The sequence below is a fragment of the Erigeron canadensis genome, chromosome 5, assembly GCF_010389155.1.
Source record: "Erigeron canadensis isolate Cc75 chromosome 5, C_canadensis_v1, whole genome shotgun sequence".
Classification (NCBI taxonomy): Eukaryota; Viridiplantae; Streptophyta; class Magnoliopsida; order Asterales; family Asteraceae; genus Erigeron; species Erigeron canadensis.
Window position 1 is genome coordinate 7248096 of NC_057765.1, and position 7164 is coordinate 7255259.

Consider the following 7164-nt stretch of genomic DNA (forward strand, 5'->3'; position numbering starts at 1 on the left):
AAACATTAGCTTCCCGTTGTTACCAAAAGTTTTGAGTTTGTAAAATTTTGTGTATGTTTCAGAATATTTTTTAAACAATTGGAATACCTTTATTTATTTATTTCTAGATATAGTTAGCTTATGACTTTTTATTCATTTGTCTGATATTAGATTTTGACATGCATATGAAAAAACATAACATATTATTGCTGTACAATTATAGTCAAATTTTTAATGTGTTCATAAGTTATAATTTGATTGGAAAATTATATTTATTTAGTTATTATTGTCTACATTTTAGACTTTTTAAACTAGGAATATGCCCATGCACGAGTAGTGTTCCAAGTTTCACCACACGTGACTACGAAGAATGGAATGATAACGGCCGACATATATGATAATTGTCTTAGAGAGAAAGTTACATTCTTTTCATTACTTTAATATTATTAAACTTTTAGTATCTTATATAAGGAGTTATTGGTTCATGTTCATATATAGATAATCATATAAAATATTTGATATGTTTTATTGATGGTTATGCATGTATATAGTATTATAAAATATTAAAATGTTATTAGTTAGATATGTTCATCTCGCGTATTACGCAGGATAATGATCTAGTTTATCATAAATGAAATCTAATATATCCATTCCAAATAATCCAAACTTTAAATGGTTTGGATTTTGATTAAATTTATCAAAGATGAAATATGTATAAGTTAAATCCAAAATCTTTATAATCCATTTGAGTAATAGTCTAATTGATAGTTGCATTGTGTCATGTATGTCTAACCTCTTTCTGATTTTAGATTAAGTCTCATTTGAGACATTGTGATGTATATAATGATATTCTTTCCAATGAGTTGAAGATTGATGTGTAATAGTGATGTCTGGAATGTTAATAATTAATTATTAACTAATAACTCACTATAAAAAAAATAAAATTAAAAAGATATAGAAAGCTACGCATTACAAGTGGGTTAGAGTTGTTGCATTTGTTATCAATCCTATTACTATATATTAAAAAGCAACTTATATAATAAAAGTATTTACTTTTCAAAAAATATAATAAAAGTATTTAACATAAGTTACAAGTTCTAATAGTACAAATTTTTAAACACACATACAACTTTGTATTTGTTTCTTTAATTTTACTTTAAAGTTTCTACTTTTTCACTATTGATAACTTTTTATTTTCATTTTTTTAAAACTAAAGTTTTAAGTTTTTTATGTTACTATTAAATAAGTATTATACATTTAGAGCTTAAATTCTAAAGATTTTTCCTTCGTTTGTTTTTGTTTCCTTTTTAGCCCAGGACTACATAACTTTAGGATTTACACCATTGTCTTTTTTTTAAAACTTGGTTTTGATTATATTCCTCCATTTTGTTGTATGTAATTTTATCATTGTTACGTTTTACATTTGTGAAACAACTTAAAAACATTTATGATTTTACCTCCGAGGATTTTTACTTCGTTTGTTTGCTTTTCATTTTCATCTTGAAAAATGTATAACTTTATGAATCTCCCTATCGTCTTATTTAACATTTGATTTTGATTATTTTCAACCATTTTGTTATACGTAATTTTCGTCAGTGTTACGTCTTAAGTTTGTATAACAACGATCATACCCATGAGGCCTTTTGATGCGTTTGTTTACTTTTTTTTCTTTTGTCCCCGAACTTTGTAACTTTACGATTTTCATCCTCTTCAACTTTATAACTCAACTTAATTAGCCTATTCACATCTACATAATTTTATATTAATAGCATAAAAGTCCTTCAAATTTATATTTTGCACACTTATTTTGTTTGTTTTTATAATACTCGTTTAAAACTCCAAAATTCTAACTTTGAATTTGATATTGACATATTTTATTAATATTCAACCTATTTATTTTTTTACTAAGAAATAAAAAAAGTAAACAAATGAAAAATCAATTATTTATGTTTACTAAAACCCCTTTCAGATAATAAATGATATCGCCTATTTTATACATATTTATTTTACGCAATATCATTTTCTTTTAATTATTTTATGTTTGTGTTATTGTCATTTTATAGATTTTTATACTTATTATTTGTTTTTATTGGTTTATAGGTGTATAAGATGAAAAATTGCGAAAATAGACCAAATGAGGATTATTTGTCAATGAGGAGCCAAGGCTTATGAAATATCTATCACAATTTATTCGTAAGGTGGTTGTACGTGAGGAGAGTTTTGAGGCAGGAGGGGATTTTTATTCGAGAGGTTGGTCGATTGGGGTTTGGACTTTTCACACCTTTGGACTCTTCAATTAACTAATTTTTCAAAAAAACCAATATGACGGGACTTTTTAAAATCCAAAAATCTTTTTAAAACTACGTTAAACTCCCTCACTCTTAATTGGTCTATGTGGTTGGACCTGGACTTACTTTAAAGCTATACTATATACGGTTGGGTCCACTGTCCATAAGTGTATAGTAGTCAATTCATTCCTTTTTTTTAAAAAAATTTATCTCGATTTTTACACATTAATAAATAATCACTATTAAATATTATTAAAAAAATTTAATTTAAATAATGTATCACCCAACTAACTAACTAATTATCATCATAAAATTACTTTATTATAAAGTTTAAGCTTTAAATATGACTTAAGTTTAAGTTCAAACAAATAATACAAAGAATTTACATAAGCTAAAAATTAGATACAATAAAAGAAAGGAGAAATTTGAGTACAAGACTTTAATACGTCTAAAACCTCTTTTTATATGAAAATTACACAATACACCTTCAATTATACACTAGTATATTTTCATTTATCTATCATATCTAACGTCCCAACCTTAACACAAAATCCACCATTTTTAAACCTTGAAGAACAAATCAAATCCTTACGGTTGCACATATACAAATAAAATTATAAACTCCCCTTTATGTTGCATTTCAATAATGGCCGAAATACGTATACCAAATGTAAAAGTGTTGTTGTATACTGTTTCTACTAATCATTATTGTTGCATGGCTCTTGAACGATGATCCTGAAACCCCAACAAAAAGGTTGAAATTACGGATATATCCCCATAATGTCTACCTTTGTTGTTGCTATCGCAGTTTTGATGTGAGAGTATATTGAAAGAATCACCGGAGACTCACACAACGATTGACTGTATCCCCGAATTTCTATCCATCTCATCTATTTATAAAACTCTCAAAACAATAAGGTTCTATTCATCTCAATAATAAAGTAAGTGCTTATGGCCTAAAAGTTGTGTTCAAAATACATGACACTCATCTCACTTATACATAAGTACATCATTCGTTAAAAAAAACCTAACGAATTAAAAAGTTAAAACTTTTCCTGTTATTTCCTTTCTAACTCTTTGAAGAAAGTCAAGAATGCAATTTTAATACCGAAACACATTCAAACTGCTGTCCAAAAAATATATGTAATCAAAGATATGATTTTCAAAAACAGACTTTCGCTGAGAACTCTGTTGATGAATGGCTTAATGATCTCTACAAACCTCCTGATCCAGGCAAGATCGGAAGTGTCTTCCGTGATTCTACCATAATACTCCCATAACAAAACTACCAAAGTAACAACAAAGGCGCACAACAATGGAATATATTTCTCAAATTTAAAAGTAAGTCTGATGGTTGCATCTAATAACAAAAGCCATCATACTTACTTTAAATTAGGGAAATATATCCCTATATTGTGTGCTTCATTGTTGCTTTAGTAGTTTTGTTATGAGAGTATCTTGGAAGAATCACGAAAGACCTTTCTCATCGATCCTGCCTGGGTCAGATGGTTTGTGAAGATTATTAAGCCATTCATCAACATGGATTCTCAGCCAAGGTCCCGTTTTGAAAATCATATCTTTGATAACATACAATTTTTTGGACAACACTTTAAATGTGCTTCAATATTAGTACTGCATTCTTGATTTTTCTCTAAAAGATAGGAAAGGAAAGGACATGAAAAGTGTTAACTTTTACATTCTTTAGTTTTTTTTTAACGAATGATGTACTTACGTATAAGTGATATGAGTGTCTTGTATTTTGATCACGACTTTTATACACTACTACAAAAAAGGGCTTTTTACACGGTTAAAAAATGTTTTCTTACACGGTTTTTCTTCCGTGTAAAACAGTTATGTAACTGATGATACCCCATTTTGACACGGGTATTTAACTGTGTCAAAAAGTAATACTTTAACACGGCTAAGTTTATAAACCGTGTAAAAACGGTTTTTATAAAATAAAAAAAAATTTGCATTCAATTCCAGCCGACATGTTATATTTAACATCAACTAAAAGCTTTAAATCAATTGATAGAGAGAAACGACTATAATTTTTTTCTATAACCTTGTGCATAACATCAATTACAACTTACAATTAATTTATATAAACATGGAAACATAAAAGCCCATTACCTACTTTTTGAATGAAAATTAAAAAAGATGCACCACAAATTTTAAATGTTGTCACTACTTCCTAAAATTGCAGTAAGAGAGAGGAAGTTAAGAACTCCATTCAAGCAAATCCAAGATGTAATACCACCAGCATACAACATGCAAATGTCCATATGTCATACACGAAAATTCGACTTCCTACAAACAAAGCAAAAAACTGATTTAGAAATCTTGTTCCAAAAAAGGAACACCATGTTAATATATTTATATTATAACATAAAACACATGAAGTCAAACATAACAAATATACAAAAGAAAAAATAATTTCCAGTCTACCACTTGCTAAAGCCATAGTTGAAATGTCACTTGCATAGACAACTACACACAAAGCAATTACGAAAAAATTAATAAAGACAAATAATAAAATGTAAAGTTAATTAGAACAACTAACATGAAAAAAAAAACTAACTAATCTAAAGAATAATCAACTTTATCATCTAACAGTGATATATAAAAAGACGATCTTGGAAGAGAGTGGTGGGTAGATCGAAATCAGAGAGAGTTAAAAGAGACAATTATGTAGATATGAGTGTGTATGTTTTATAGATCTGATTGTGTTTGTGTGTGTGTTTAGATCTGAGTGTGTGTTTTTTAGATGTGAGTGTGTGTGTGTTTTTTAGATGTGAGTATGTGTCTATTTTAGATCTGAGTGTGTATTTGTGTGTTTTGAAGATTGAAGTGCATAAGATTCCATCTGCATAAATCGGTTCATAAATAAGAATTTTATCTTTTTTTTTTGCTACAGGCATTCATACACGGTTTCTCCAAACAACTGTGTCAATATTTTTATTCCCATTTTCACACACGGCTTACTACTTCCAACCGTGTCAAAGTTTCCGCTTTTCTTCATTTTACACAGTTTTCTCAACAACCGTGTAAAATAGACAAATACCCATTTTTCTAGTAGTGATAAGCACTTACTTTATAGATAGAATGAATAGAAACTTATTGCTTTGGGAGCTTTATAAATAGATGAGATGAATAGTAATTTGGGGATATAGTCAATTGTTGTGTGAGTCTCTCGTGATTTGTCCAATATACCCTCACATCAAAACTGCTACAACAACAACAAAGGCATACATTATGGGAATATATCCCTAATTTTAACCTTTTTGTTGAGGTTTCAGAATCATCATTCAAGATTCATGCAGCAATAATGATTGGTATGCTTATTGTGTGAAATTCAAAATCCGAAGAAGAAATGGTATAACAACACTTTATAAAGGGGTGTTTATAATATATCTTATATATGTGAAATTGTAAGGATTTAATTTCTACTTCATGGTTTAAAAATGGTGAAAAATAGTAAATTTTGTGTTAAGGTTGAACGTTAGGGATGATAGATAAAAAAAAATTATACTAATGTGTAATTGCAAGTGCATCATGTAATATTGGTATAAAAAGAGGTTTTATAGTTTATACTATTGAATTCTTTTACCCAATTTACCCTTTTTTTCTTGTAAATTTTTAATTCTATAAATTATTTGTATTATTTGATTGAACTTAAACTTAAGTTATGTTTAAAGCTTAAACTTTATAATAAAGTAAAATTTATAATGACAATTAGTTAGTTAGTTTAGTGATCCAATATTTAAATTATCTTTTTAAAAAAAATATAGTTATATATGATTATTTAATATCTGAAAGGGTATTTGTAAACATAAATAACTGTTTTTTCACTTGTTTACTTGTTTTATCTTTTAATGACAGGTAAATGGATAGATTATTAAATAGATATGATAAAATTAATTAAAAAAGTTAGAATTTAGAATTTTAAATGAGGAGTATAAAACAAAAAAAGGTGTAATATATAAATTTAAAGAACTTTTATGTAATTAATATAACATTATGTTGATGTGAATAGCCTAATTAAGTTTAGTAAAAAGTTGAAAAGGATGAAAATCATAAAATTATAAAATTCGAGGACAAGAAAGAAAATGGAAACAAATAAAAGAAAAAGTGTCAGGGGTGATAGCATGAATGTGTAAAGTTGTTGTACAAACTTAAGACGTAGCAATGATTAAGATTACGTATAACAAAATGGTTGAAACTAATCAACGAAATGTTAAAAAAAAAAAACCATTGGGAGAATCATAAAATTATTCATTTTTCAGGATGAAAATGAAAAGCAAAGAAACAAAGGAAAAATCTTCAGGGGTAAAATCCTAAATGTGTTTAAGTTGTTTCAACAATATAAAACTTAACAATGATGAAAATTACATATAACAAAATGGAATAATATAATCAAAACCAAATGTTAAGAAAAAAGAAAAAAGAAGAAGACAACAGTGAGTATCATAAAGTTATGCAGTTTTGGGCTAATAAAGAAAGAAAACAAACAAAAGAAAACTCTTAAAGGTTAAACTGTAAACATGTGATACTTATTTAGTAGAAACATAAAAACCTAAAACTTCGGTTTTAAGAAAAGAAAAATAAAAAGTTATAAAAAGTGAAAAAGTAGAAACTTTAAGAGTAAAATTAATGAAACAAAGACAAAAGTAGTATATAAGTTTGAAAGATTATACTAATAGAACTTGTACGTTATGCTTTAAATACTTCTATTATATAAGTTGATTCTTAGTATATAGTAATAGCACTGGTAACGAACCTGCAGCAACTCACAGGGGTGAACCACTAGTCTACAGTGATGAAGTGACTCGTATCTAGAATAACAGTCCACTTCATCTTTGTAGACGAGAACAAATAAAATACTGTAATGTTTATT

General features: G+C 27.3%; 1 long non-coding RNA gene across 1 annotated transcript; it reads right to left on the bottom strand.

The window, feature by feature from the left end:
• Positions 1-4299: 4299 nt before the first annotated feature.
• Positions 4300-5234, bottom strand: LOC122602234. The gene is made up of 2 exons (XR_006324185.1): positions 4716-5234; positions 4300-4577 (listed from the first exon to the last, which is right to left on the bottom strand). It is a non-coding gene; the product is annotated as an uncharacterized LOC122602234 (long non-coding RNA).
• Positions 5235-7164: the final 1930 nt, after the last annotated feature.